We start from the raw sequence: 15209 nt of genomic DNA, 5'->3' as shown, positions 1-15209 counted from the left end.
TGCTTTGTGTGCTTTTTTCCCACCTTCTGGCCAGGGTTTTTGTCTAAACACACCCCCAATTCCCAGGTCGTGGGGCCTGTCCTGAGCCCTATTGCTTTCCCTGGGAAACATGGGACACAGCCTCAACAGTTCTGGACCCGGCTCAGTAAAGGTACCTGCAGCCCGTTCTTTCTCCTTTCACAATCGCAGCATGCTGCAAGTTTTTTCCAGTCCAATTGTGATCCAATCCAGGCAGGAACAAAAAAAACCGCAATGAACCCTCAATGATAGGCTGGGGTCAGACTTGGGAGAAACAGCACCGTCTCCGGCACTCGGACCGGCATGTATTTCTGTGCAGCCTCACACTGCGGTCCAAAGTGCCAGTGGCAGTGTAGGGTATTGATGCTCGAGTTTCTCGCATTGCTCTCGCAAGTCTGACCCCGGCCATAGAATAACATTGGTCTGAATACAATCTGATTTTTAATCAGATTGCATTCATCCGATTTCATCGCAAGTGGGAATGAGCCCTTACATAGAAGAAAGATGTGGATTTCTCTGGAACACATCAGATCACAGATATCAAGGTATCTTTATTTTTTCAGCTTCCTTAGGCCTCTTTCACACATCAGTTTTTTGCCATCAGTCACAATCCGTCGCTTTTTGAAAAAAAACGATCCAGCAACTGATGGCGCTGGATCCGTTTTCTCAGACTTGTATTAGCAACGGATGGCCGCATGTTTCATCCGTCGTTCAACGGATCCGTCGGTAATTCTTTGTCCGTCGGCCAGAGAACGGACAAAATAACGTTTGTCTACATCGAAAAGTCGGACAGCGATGGATCCTGTGCCGTCCGTCGTTGGCTATAATGGAAGCCTATGGGCGCAGGATCCGTCGCTGTCCGTAAAAAGACGGAATCCGGCGACGGATTTCGTTTTTTAAAACTGAGCATGCCCGGAATAATTTCTATTCCTTTAATTTCTATTCCATACACCCGCTCCTGGAATGTGACACAAGGGTACGGTTCATGTTGGGAAAGGGTTAAAGAATGTCACTAGTCCCCAAAAACAAACCCCATATGACTACATCGCTGAGAAATAGAAAGGTTTGGGAACCTGGCAGCAGAAAACTAAAGTGCAGTACTGTGCGGCATGTATTACGGGGCCGGTTCGGTCTCCATAGCTTCAAATAGCCCCTTTTGGTACAAGCATGGCCCCCACATTCACCAGCACCGGGATATAGGAGGAGGCTTCCCGGGACCGTCTCACGGCTACTTCCGTTAGAGCAGCAGGACTCCCCCCACAGTCCGGAGGGGCGTAGGTGCTGGGCGGACACAGCCAGGACGCTAAAGAGCAGAGCCGAGCGCAGCACCGTGCGCACACAGCGGACCCAGCGGTAAGTGTTCACCCTGACGTGTCCTTGGCATCCCTCCGTGTAGCGGGATCAGGCGGTGCGCGGCCCAGGAGCGCAGAGCAGTATACATCGCTTCTCTGAGCCTGTGCTCTACTCTGCACCGCTGCCGCTAATCACAGAACTTTAGTCCGTGGGAAGCGAAAAGTGCAGCCCCATAGCCCGGGTACTGGGACAATACACATGGCAGGAGGTGCAGCCCCATAGCCCGGGTACTGGGACACTACACATGGCAGGAGGTGCAGCCCCATAGTCTGGGCACTGAGACACTACACATGGCAGGAGGTGCAGCCCCATAGTCTGGGCACTGAGACAATACACATGGCAGGAGGTGCAGCCCCATAGCCCGGGTACTGGGACAATACACATGGCAGGTGGTGCAGCCCCATAGCCCGGGTACTGGGACACTACACATGGCAGGATGTGCAGCCCCATAGTCTGGGCACTGAGACACTACACATGGCAGGAGGTGCAGCCCCATAGTCTGGGCACTGAGACACTACACATGGCAGGAGGTGCAGCCCCATAGTCTGGGCACTGAGACAATACACATGGCAGGAGGTGCAGCCCCATAGTCTGGGCACTGAGACAATACACATGGCAGGAGGTGCAGCCCCATAGCCCGGGTACTGGGACAATACACATGGCAGGTGGTGCAGCCCCATAGCCCGGGTACTGGGACACTACACATGGCAGGAGGTGCAGCCCCATAGTCTGGGCACTGAGACACTACACATGGCAGGAGGTGCAGCCCCATAGTCTGGGCACTGAGACAATACACATGGCAGGAGGTGCAGCCCCATAGCCCGGGTACTGGGACAATACACATGGCAGGTGGTGCAGCCCCATAGCCCGGGTACTGGGACACTACACATGGCAGGAGGTGCAGCCCCATAGTCTGGGCACTGGGACAATACACATGGCAGGAGGTGCAGCCCCATAGCCCGGGCACTGAGACACTACACATGGCAGGAGGTGCAGCCCCATAGCCCGGACACTGGGACAATACACATGGCAGGAGGTGCAGCCCCATAGCCCGGGTACTGGGACAATACACATGGCAGGTGGTGCAGCCCCATAGCCCGGGTACTGGGACACTACACATGGCAGGAGGTGCAGCCCCATAGTCTGGGCACTGGGACAATACACATGGCAGGAGGTGCAGCCCCATAGCCCGGGCACTGAGACACTACACATGGCAGGAGGTGCAGCCCCATAGCCCGGGCACTGAGACAATACACATGGCAGGAGGTGCAGCCCCATAGCCCGGGCACTGAGACACTACACATGGCAGGTGGTGCAGCCCCATAGTCTGGGCACTGAGACACTACACATGGCAGGAGGTGCAGCCCCATAGCCCGGACACTGGGACAATACACATGGCAGGTGGTGCAGCCCCATAGCCCGGGCACTGAGACACTACACATGGCAGGAGGTGCAGCCCCATAGTCTGGGCACTGAGACACTACACATGGCAGGAGGTGCAGCCCCATAGCCCGGCCACTGAGACACTACACATGGCAGGAGGTGCAGCCCCATAGCCCGGGCACTGAGACAATACACATGGCAGGTGGTGCAGCCCCATAGCCCGGGCACTGAGACACTACACATGGCAGGTGGTGCAGCCCCATAGTCTGGGCACTGAGACACTACACATGGCAGGAGGTGCAGCCCCATAGCCCGGACACTGGGACAATACACATGGCAGGTGGTGCAGCCCCATAGCCCGGGCACTGAGACACTACACATGGCAGGAGGTGCAGCCCCATAGTCTGGGCACTGAGACACTACACATGGCAGGAGGTGCAGCCCCATAGCCCGGGTACTGGGACACTACACATGGCAGGAGGTGCAGCCCCATAGCCCGGGTACTGGGACACTACACATGGCAGGTGGTGCAGCCCCATAGCCCGGCCACTGAGACACTACACATGGCAGGAGGTGCAGCCCCATAGCCCGGCCACTGAGACACTACACATGGCAGGAGGTGCAGCCCCATAGCCCGGGTACTGGGACACTACACATGGCAGGAGGTGCAGCCCCATAGCCCGGGCACTGGGACAATACACATGGCAGGAGGTGCAGCCCCATAGCCCGGGTACTGGGACACTACACATGGCAGGAGGTGCAGCCCCATAGTCTGGGCACTGGGACAATACACATGGCAGGAGGTGCAGCCCCATAGCCCGGGTACTGGGACACTACACATGGCAGGATGTGCAGCCCCATAGCCCGGGTACTGGGACAATACACATGGCAGGAGGTGCAGCCCCATAGCCCGGGTACTGGGACACTACACATGGCAGGAGGTCCAGCTCCATAGTCTGGGCACTGAGACACTACACATGGCAGGAGGTGCAGCCCCATAGCCCGGCCACTGAGACACTACACATGGCAGGATGTGCAGCCCCATAGCCCGGGCACTGAGACAATACACATGGCAGGTGGTGCAGCCCCATAGCCCGGCCACTGAGACAATACACATGGCAGGTGGTGCAGCCCCATAGCCCGGCCACTGAGACACTACACATGGCAGGAGGTGCAGCCCCATAGTCTGGGCACTGGGACACTACACATGGCAGGAGGTGCAGCCCCATAGTCTGGGCACTGGGACACTACACATGGCAGGATGTGCAGCCCCATAGCCCGGGCACTGAGACAATACACATGGCAGGTGGTGCAGCCCCATAGCCCGGCCACTGAGACACTACACATGGCAGGTGGTGCAGCCCCATAGCCCGGGCACTGAGACACTACACATGGCAGGAGGTGCAGCCCCATAGCCCGGACACTGGGACAATACACATGGCAGGAGGTGCAGCCCCATAGTCTGGGCACTGGGACACTACACATGGCAGGAGATGCAGCCCCATAGCCCGGACACTGGGACAATACACATGGCAGGAGGTGCAGCCCCATAGCCCGGGTACTGGGACATTACACATGGCAGGTGGTGCAGCCCCATAGCCCGGGCACTGAGACACTACACATGGCAGGAGGTGCAGCCCCATAGCCCGGACACTGGGACAATACACATGGCAGGAGGTGCAGCCCCATAGCCCGGGCACTGAGACAATACACATGGCAGGAGGTGCAGCCCCATAGTCTGGGCACTGGGACTCTACACATGGCAGGTGGTGCAGCCCCATAGTCTGGGCACTGGGACACTACACATGGCAGGAGGTGCAGCCCCATAGTCTGGGCACTGGGACACTACACATGGCAGGAGGTGCAGCCCCATAGCCCGGGCACTGAGACAATACACATGGCAGGTGGTGCAGCCCCATAGCCCGGGCACTGAGACACTACACATGGCAGGAGGTGCAGCCCCATAGTCTGGGCACTGGGACAATACACATGGCAGGAGGTGCAGCCCCATAGTCTGGGCACTGAGACACTACACATGGCAGGAGGTGCAGCCCCATAGCCCGGCCACTGAGACACTACACATGGCAGGAGGTGCAGCCCCATAGCCCGGGCACTGAGACAATACACATGGCAGGAGGTGCAGCCCCATAGCCCGGACACTGGGACAATACACATGGCAGGAGGTGCAGCCCCATAGTCTGGGCACTGAGACACTACACATGGCAGGAGGTGCAGCCCCATAGCCCGGCCACTGAGACACTACACATGGCAGGATGTGCAGCCCCATAGCCCGGGCACTGAGACAATACACATGGCAGGTGGTGCAGCCCCATAGCCCGGCCACTGAGACAATACACATGGCAGGTGGTGCAGCCCCATAGCCCGGCCACTGAGACACTACACATGGCAGGAGGTGCAGCCCCATAGTCTGGGCACTGGGACACTACACATGGCAGGAGGTGCAGCCCCATAGTCTGGGCACTGGGACACTACACATGGCAGGATGTGCAGCCCCATAGCCCGGGCACTGAGACAATACACATGGCAGGTGGTGCAGCCCCATAGCCCGGCCACTGAGACACTACACATGGCAGGTGGTGCAGCCCCATAGCCCGGGCACTGAGACACTACACATGGCAGGAGGTGCAGCCCCATAGCCCGGACACTGGGACAATACACATGGCAGGAGGTGCAGCCCCATAGTCTGGGCACTGGGACACTACACATGGCAGGAGATGCAGCCCCATAGCCCGGACACTGGGACAATACACATGGCAGGTGGTGCAGCCCCATAGCCCGGGCACTGAGACAATACACATGGCAGGTGGTGCAGCCCCATAGCCCGGCCACTGAGACAATACACATGGCAGGTGGTGCAGCCCCATAGCCCGGCCACTGAGACAATACACATGGCAGGTGGTGCAGCCCCATAGCCCGGCCACTGAGACACTACACATGGCAGGAGGTGCAGCCCCATAGTCTGGGCACTGGGACACTACACATGGCAGGATGTGCAGCCCCATAGCCCGGGCACTGAGACACTACACATGGCAGGTGGTGCAGCCCCATAGCCCGGCCACTGAGACACTACACATGGCAGGTGGTGCAGCCCCATAGCCCGGGCACTGAGACACTACACATGGCAGGAGGTGCAGTCCCATAGCCCGGACACTGGTACAATACACATGGCAGGAGGTGCAGCCCCATAGTCTGGGCACTGGGACACTACACATGGCAGGAGATGCAGCCCCATAGCCCGGACACTGGGACAATACACATGGCAGGTGGTGCAGCCCCATAGCCCGGCCACTGAGACACTACACATGGCAGGAGGTGCAGCCCCATAGCCCGGGCACTGGGACAATACACATGGCAGGAGGTGCAGCCCCATAGCCCGGGCACTGGGACAATACACATGGCAGGAGGTGCAGCCCCATAGCCCGGGCACTGGGACAATACACATGGCAGGAGGTGCAGCCCCATAGCCCGGGTACTGGGACAATACACATGGCAGGAGGTGCAGCCCCATAGCCCGGGCACTGGGACAATACACATGGCAGGAGGTGCAGCCCCATAGCCCGGGTACTGGGACAATACACATGGCAGGAGGTGCAGCCCCATAGCCCGGGTACTGGGACAATACACATGGCAGGAGGTGCAGCCCCATAGCCCGGGCACTGAGACAATACACATGGCAGGTGGTGCAGCCCCATAGCCCGGCCACTGAGACACTACACATGGCAGGTTGTGCAGCCCCATAGCCCGGCCACTGAGACACTACACATGGCAGGTGGTGCAGCCCCATAGCCCGGCCACTGAGACACTACACATGGCAGGTGGTGCAGCCCCATAGCCCGGCCACTGAGACACTACACATGGCAGGAGGTGCAGCCCCATAGTCTGGGCACTGGGACACTACACATGGCAGGAGGTGCAGCCCCATAGTCTGGGCACTGGGACACTACACATGGCAGGATGTGCAGCCCCATAGCCCGGGCACTGAGACAATACACATGGCAGGTGGTGCAGCCCCATAGCCTGGGCACTGAGACACTACACATGGCAGGTGGTGCAGCCCCATAGCCCGGGCACTGAGACACTACACATGGCAGGAGGTGCAGCCCCATAGCCCGGACACTGGGACAATACACATGGCAGGAGGTGCAGCCCCATAGCCCGGGTACTGGGACAATACACATGGCAGGAGGTGCAGCCCCATAGCCCGGGCACTGAGACAATACACATGGCAGGTGGTGCAGCCCCATAGCCCGGCCACTGAGACAATACACATGGCAGGTGGTGCAGCCCCATAGCCCGGCCACTGAGACACTACACATGGCAGGAGGTGCAGCCCCATAGCCCGGACACTGGGACAATACACATGGCAGGAGGTGCAGCCCCATAGTCTGGGCACTGGGACACTACACATGCCAGGAGATGCAGCCCCATAGCCCGGACACTGGGACAATACACATGGCAGGTGGTGCAGCCCCATAGCCCGGGCACTGAGACAATACACATGGCAGGTGGTGCAGCCCCATAGCCTGGCCACTGAGACAATACACATGGCAGGTGGTGCAGCCCCATAGCCCGGCCACTGAGACACTACACATGGCAGGAGGTGCAGCCCCATAGCCCTGGCACTGGGACAATACACATGGCAGGAGGTGCAGCCCCATAGCCCGGGCACTGAGACAATACACATGGCAGGTGGTGCAGCCCCATAGCCCGGCCAGTGAGACACTACACATGGCAGGTGGTGCAGCCCCATAGCCCGGGCACTGAGACACTACACATGGCAGGAGGTGCAGTCCCATAGCCCGGACACTGGGACAATACACATGGCAGGAGGTGCAGCCCCATAGTCTGGGCACTGGGACACTACACATGGCAGGAGATGCAGCCCCATAGCCCGGACACTGGGACAATACACATGGCAGGTGGTGCAGCCCCATAGCCCGGCCACTGAGACACTACACATGGCAGGAGGTGCAGCCCCATAGCCCGGGTACTGGGACAATACACATGGCAGGAGGTGCAGCCCCATAGCCCGGGCACTGGGACAATACACATGGCAGGAGGTGCAGCCCCATAGCCCGGGTACTGGGACAATACACATGGCAGGAGGTGCAGCCCCATAGCCCGGGTACTGGGACAATACACATGGCAGGAGGTGCAGCCCCATAGCCCGGGCACTGGGACAATACACATGGCAGGAGGTGCAGCCCCATAGCCCGGGCACTGGGACAATACACATGGCAGGAGGTGCAGCCCCATAGCCCGGGTACTGGGACAATACACATGGCAGGAGGTGCAGCCCCATAGCCCGGGCACTGGGACAATACACATGGCAGGAGGTGCAGCCCCATAGCCCGGGTACTGGGACAATACACATGGCAGGAGGTGCAGCCCCATAGCCCGGGTACTGGGACAATACACATGGCAGGAGGTGCAGCCCCATAGCCCGGGCACTGAGACAATACACATGGCAGGTGGTGCAGCCCCATAGCCCGGCCACTGAGACACTACACATGGCAGGTGGTGCAGCCCCATAGCCCGGCCACTGAGACACTACACATGGCAGGTGGTGCTGCCCCATAGCCCGGCCACTGAGACACTACACATGGCAGGAGGTGCAGCCCCATAGTCTGGGCACTGGGACACTACACATGGCAGGAGGTGCAGCCCCATAGTCTGGGCACTGGGACACTACACATGGCAGGATGTGCAGCCCCATAGCCCGGGCACTGAGACAATACACATGGCAGGTGGTGCAGCCCCATAGCCCGGGCACTGAGACACTACACATGGCAGGAGGTGCAGCCCCATAGCCCGGACACTGGGACAATACACATGGCAGGAGGTGCAGCCCCATAGTCTGGGCACTGGGACACTACACATGGCAGGAGATGCAGCCCCATAGCCCGGACACTGGGACAATACACATGGCAGGTGGTGCAGCCCCATAGCCCGGCCACTGAGACACTACACATGGCAGGAGGTGCAGCCCCATAGCCCGGGTACTGGGACAATACACATGGCAGGAGGTGCAGCCCCATAGCCCGGGCACTGGGACAATACACATGGCAGGAGGTGCAGCCCCATAGCCCGGGTACTGGGACAATACACATGGCAGGAGGTGCAGCCCCATAGCCCGGGTACTGGGACAATACACATGGCAGGAGGTGCAGCCCCATAGCCCGGGCACTGAGACAATACACATGGCAGGAGGTGCAGCCCCATAGTCCGGGCACTGAGACAATACACATGGCAGGAGGTGAAGCCCCATAGCCCGGGCACTGGGACAATACACATGGCAGGAGGTGCAGCCCCATAGTCTGGCCACTGAGACAATACACATGGCAGGAGTTGCAGCCCCATAGTCTGGCCACTGAGACACTACACATGGCAGGTGGTGCAGCCCCATAGCCCGGGCACTGAGACACTACACATGTCAGGTGGTGCAGCCCCATAGCCCTGGCACTGGGACAATACACATGGCAGGAGGTGCAGCCCCATAGCCTGGCCACTGAGACACTACACATGGCAGGAGGTGCAGCCCCATAGCCCGGCCACTGAGACACTACACATGGCAGGTGGTGCAACCCCATAGCCCTGGCACTGGGACAATACACATGGCAGGAGGTGCAGCCCCATAGCCCGGGCACTGAGACAATACACATGGCAGGAGGTGCAGCCCCATAGTCTGGCCACTGAGACACTACACATTGCAGGAGGTGCAGCCCCATAGCCTGGGCACTGGGACAATACACATGGCAGGATGTGCAGCCCCATAGCCCGGGCACTGGGACAATACACATGGCAGGAGGTGCAGCCCCATAGCCCGGGCACTGGGACAATACACATGGCAGGAGGTGCAGCCCCATAGCCCGGGCACTGGGACAATACACATGGCAGGAGGTGCAGCCCCATAGCCCCGCCACTGAGACAATACACATGGCAGGAGGTGCAGCCCCATAGCCCGGGCACTGAGACAATACACATGGCAGGTGGTGCAGCCCCATAGTCCGGGCACTGAGACAATACACATGGCAGGTGGTGCAGCCCCATAGCCCGGGTACTGGGACAATACACATGGCAGGTGGTGCAGCCCCATAGCCCGGGCACTGGGACAATACACATGGCAGGTGGTGCAGCCCCATAGCCCGGGCACTGGGACAATACACATGGCAGGTGGTGCAGCCCCATAGCCCGGGCACTGGGACAATACACATGGCAGGTGGTGCAGCCCCATAGCCCTGGCACTGGGACACTTGACATGACTGCAGGTGCAACCCCATAGCCCGGGCACTGGGACACTTGACATGACTGGAGGTGCAGCCCCATAGCCCGGGCACTGGGACACTTTACATGACTGGAGGTGCAGCCCCATAGCCTGGACACTGAGATAATACACATAGCAGGAGGTGCTGCCCCATAGCCCGGGCACTGGGAAAATACACATGACTGGAGGTGCAGCCCCATAGCCCGGGCACTGAGACAATACACATGGCAGGAGGTGCAGCCCCATAGCCCGGGCACTGAGACACTGAGTGTTTGAAGATGGCTTATGTCTCGTTCTCTGCTGTTTTTACAGTGCTCTAGGAGCCTTTGTCACTACCTTTGTGGCCGTGTGATAAGGTTGTAGCTTCTGTGTGACTGATATAATACTTATTCTGCCATAGACTGAAATCACGGCTAGGACGTACAGTGAGGAAAAAGTCACCAATTGTGCAATTTCTCCCATTTAAAAAGATGAGCGAGACCTGTAATTGGAATCCTAGGTAGACCACAACTATCAGAGTCAAAATGAGAAAACAAATCCAGAAAATTGCCTTGTCAGATTTGGCAATATTTATTTTTCAAATTATGGTGGAAAATAAGTATTTGGTCACCTAAAAAATAAGCAAGATTTCTGTCTCTCAGAGACCTGTAAGAGGTTCCTCTGTCCTCCACTGATAACCTGTAGTAATGGCACTTGTTTGAACTTATCAGTATAAAAGACACCTGTACACAACCTCAAACAGTCACACTCCAAACTCCACTATGGTGAAGACCAAAGAGCTGTCGAAGGACGCCAGAATCAAAACTGTAGCCCTGCACCAGGCTGGGAAGACTGAATCTGCCATAGGCAACCAGATAGTTGTGATGAAATCATCTGTAGGAACAATAATAAGAAGTTGGAAGACATGCAAGACCACTAATATCCCTCAATCTGGGGCTTCACGGAAGATCTCACCCCGTGGGGTCAAAATGATTACAAGAACAAGTGAGCAAAAATCCCAGAACTACACGAGGGGAACTAGAGAATGACCTGCATAGAATTGGGACCACCGTAACAAAGGCTGCCATCAGTAACACACTACACTGCCAGGGACTCAGATCCTGCAGTGCCAGACATGTCCCCCTGCTTAAGCCAGTACATATCTGGGCCCATCTGAAGTTTCCTAGAGAGCATTTGGATTATCCAGAAGAGTATTGGGAGAATGTCATATGGTCTGATGAATCCAAAGTAGAACTGTTTGGTAGAAACAAAACTTGTCGTGTTTGGAGGAGACAAAATGCTGAGTTGCATCCAAAGAACACCATACCTACTGTGAAGCATGGGGGTGGCAACATCATGCTTTGTGGCTGCTTCTCTGAAAAGGGACTAGGACGAATGATCCTTGTACCTGAAAGAATGAATGGGGCCATGTATCGTGAGATTTTGAGTGCAAACCTCCTTCCATTAGCAAGGGCATTGAAGATGAAACGTGGATGGGTCTTTCAGCATGATAATGATCCCAAGCACACCGCCAGGGCAACAAAGGAATGACTTTGTAAGAAGCATATGAAGGTCCTGGAGTGGCCTATCCAGTCTCCAGATCTCAACCTCATAGAAAACCTTTTGATGGATTTGAAAATCTGTGTTGCCCAGCGACAGGCCCAAAACATCACTGCTCTAGAAGAGATCTGCATGGAGGAATGGGCCAACATACCACCAACAGCGTGTGCCAATCTTGTGATGACCTACAGAAAATGTTTTGACCTCTGTCATTGCCATCAAAGGAAATATAACAAAATATTGAGAGGAATACTTATTTTCCACCATAATTTGAAAAATAATTCTTGTCAAATCAGATATGTTGACCTTTCGGATTTGTTTTCTGATTTTTACCCTCATACCAGTTGTGGTCTACATATGTCAATTACAGGCCTCTCTCATCTTTATAAATGGGAGAACTTGCACAATTGGTGGCTGAGTAAATACTCCCCCCCCCCCCCCCCCCCCCCATTTCTGTCATGCCCTCCATAGTGAGGGTCTGCCTTCCATCAGGCTGATATCTGGTGTACCCACCTTCCCCTAAACAGAAAATAGGCTGCAAATTTCTCTGAGAAGGTGATTAACTGTAACACATGAGAGCAGTGGGTATCGTGGTTGTTTTTTGGACTGTGGTTCTTTGACAGATGAGTAGAGATGAGCGAATGTTTGGAAAGCGATCGACAAAACATAAATTCAGCACAAATATGGTACATTCAGATTCGTGATCGGAAACACAAGCATTTTTTATAAAATCGGTAAGGCTGGGTTCACATAGCATTAATGGGCTGCGTTTATCTCATCCGTTACACAGTGGCATTAACGCTATGTAAGGGATGCGTTAACTCACCCATGCACAGCTATAGACAAGCGCATCGCTAACGCATGCCATAATCGGCATGCATTAGTAATGTGCCGTCATTCTGTGATGGAGCCTCGAATGCGGGCTGCAGCATCTGAGGCTCCGTCACTGCTAGCGCAGATGAAGCATCTGCGCTAACAGGAGGACATAACGCGATCGCGTTATGTCATAGCCTTAACGCAGCCCGTCAGTGCTATGCGTTGAACGGAATGCTGTTAACGCTATGTGAACCTGGCCTAACTTTGGGAAAATGCGTTGCCACTAAAGTATCGTATATACTCGTGTATAAGCCGAGATTTTCAGCCCATTTTTTTTTTTTTGGCTCTTGGCTTATAGATGAGTCATATACCTGGGGGTCGGCGGGTGTGTCAGAGATCATACTGACCCCCCCCCCCCGACGCGTCTCTGCAGCCCCCTCGCTTCTCCCACAGTCTCACTTCCTTCAGTGGTCACGTGGTACTCATGAATTTGCGCATATTCATGACTTTAATGAGCGGTACCATGTGACCGCGGAAGGAAGGGTGACCGTGGGAGAAGCGGGGGGGGGGGGCTTAAGAGACCACGCCAGGAGGGGGTAACTATATCCAATATTCACCTGTCCCCGGTTCATCGCTGTTTGCTGCATCCTCTGTCAGTGATGTTTAGGCAGCAGAGGGCGTGATGATGTAGTTAGTGCGCGCCGCGCCCTCTGCTTGAACAGTCACTGACAGGACGCGGCAGACAGCAGCGTTGGAAAGGGGACAGGTGAATATCACAGCTGCCGGGTCCTGAGCCAGCGGTGACACTGGCACCTGTCCCCCATAGCGCACCGGTGTCCCCGCCTGCTCAGGGCCAGACACCTGGCCCCAAGCGAGTAATAGTATGCCTTTTTTTTGCAGCAGCAGCAGCATATGGGTCATAATCTATGGAGCATCTTATGGGGCCATTACTAACCTTTGTGCAACATTATATGGGGTGTATTTTGTATGGAGCATGTTAATGGGCCCATCATGAACTGTATTGAGCATTATATGGGGCTCCTGATTCAATTTGGATATTCAAAACCATTTAACTTACTGATGCCTCAATTTATTTTTCTTTTATTGGTATCTATTTTTAATTTTGAAATTTTCCAGTAGCTGCTGCATTTTCCACCATAGGCTTATACGTGAGTCAATATGTTTTCCCATTTTTTTGTGGCTTATACTTGGGTCCGCTTATACACGAGTATATATGGTATTTTAAAGTAGATGATAGATATAAAGTCAGCAATTCAGCAGCCACATACAGTAAAATAGCAGCGGAACCCGATAGAATACACAGATTACATACAGTGCATACACACAGAATAGATGGCTATATAGATGTCAGTGAATTAGTGCAGTGTGTGTTCAGCCTATTGTTCATGTATTTAGTTATTAACCCATTTCTGCCATGTGACGTACTATCCCCTCCATGTGCCCTGGGACTTAATTCCCAGGGATGGGATAGTCAGCTGATTATCACAGCTGACACCCGGCACTGTCATGGACCACCCCCGACACGTTAACCCCTTGCACACCACGATCGCAGTGTACCGGGGGTTAAAGGGAAGCATCGGCAGGGAGGGGGCTCCCTCCGTGCTTCCCTGTGCCCCCCACAGCAGCGCAACGTGCAGCTCTGCTGCGGGGGGCTCCTTCCCTGCAGGTCCCTGGATCCAAGATGGCGACGGGGACCTTCGGGGGCCTGCAGGGAGCTGGCTTCCTCAGTGCCTGCAAAGCGCAGGCATGAGGAAGTCTGCTTCAATGCCTGTGACAGATTGCTGATCTGTCATAGCAGTCTGTGATGTGACAGATCAGCGATCTGTCACAGGACAGTGATGTCACCCCTGGGACACTGTAATAAAGTAAAAAGTGTAAAAATAATTTAAAAAAAATCGCTAAATAAATTAAAAAAAAAAAAAATTCCCTAATTCATTTCTTGGAAATAAAAAAACAAAAACAAAAGTACACATATTTGGTATCGCCGCATACGTAACGACCCGCCCTATAAAACTGTCCCATTAGTTAACCCCTTTAGCAAACCCCTTAAAAAATAAAAAGCGAAGCAAAAATGATTTATCATACCGCTGAACAAAAAGTGCAATAACGCGCGATCAAACAGAAGCATATAAATATCCATGGTACCTCTGAAAATGTCATCTTGTCCCGCAAAAAACGAGCCGCCATACAGCATCATCAGCGAAAAAATAAAAGTTATAGCTCGCAGAATAAAGCGATGCAAAAATAATTATTTTTTATATAAAATTTTCATTGCATAAAACAGCCAAAACATAAAGACATAAATGAGGTATCGCTGTAACCGTACTGACCCGAAGAAAAAAAAGCCTTATCAATTTTAAATCGGAATAAAAAGAGATCAAAAGATGTCACGTGCCCGAAAATGGCACCATTAAAAACGTCAACTCGTCCTGCAAAAAATAAGACCTCACATGACTCGGTGGGTCAAAATATGGAAAAATTATAGCTCTCAGTATGAGGTGATGCAAAAACTATTTTTACAATAAAAAGCGTCTTTTAGCGTGTGACAGCTGCCAAACATAAAAACCGCCGTAAATCGTAAATCAAACCCCCCGTTATCACCCCCTTAGTTAGGGAAAAATAATGAAATAAAAAAAAATTATTTCCATTTTCCTGTTAGGGTTAGGCCTGAGATTAGGGTTAGGGGTGTGTTTGGGTTAGGGTTGGAGTTAGAATTGGGGGGTTTCCACTGTTTGGGCACATCAGGTGCTCTCCAAACGCAACATGGCGTCTGATCTCAATTCCAGCCAATTCT

At 54.6% G+C, this 15209-nt stretch overlaps 1 protein-coding gene across 1 annotated transcript in view; it reads left to right on the top strand.

Annotated features, from left to right (window-relative positions):
- The first annotated feature begins 1207 nt into the window (after positions 1–1207).
- Positions 1208–15209, top strand: part of ALDH9A1 (aldehyde dehydrogenase 9 family member A1) — a 191695-nt gene continuing 177693 nt past the window's right edge. Inside the window, exon 1 of the mRNA XM_073557997.1 lies at positions 1208–1371. The gene's annotated coding sequence lies outside the window, so the exon portion shown is untranslated. The remainder of the gene's footprint in view (positions 1372–15209) is intronic.

Source organism: Dendrobates tinctorius, unplaced genomic scaffold (genome assembly GCF_039654945.1).
Source record: "Dendrobates tinctorius isolate UK_male_01 unplaced genomic scaffold, ASM3965494v1 ptg000012l, whole genome shotgun sequence".
NCBI lineage: Eukaryota > Metazoa > Chordata > Amphibia > Anura > Dendrobatidae > Dendrobates > Dendrobates tinctorius.
Note: the sequence above shows the minus strand (reverse complement) of the source record. Positions and strands in the feature narration are given on the sequence as shown.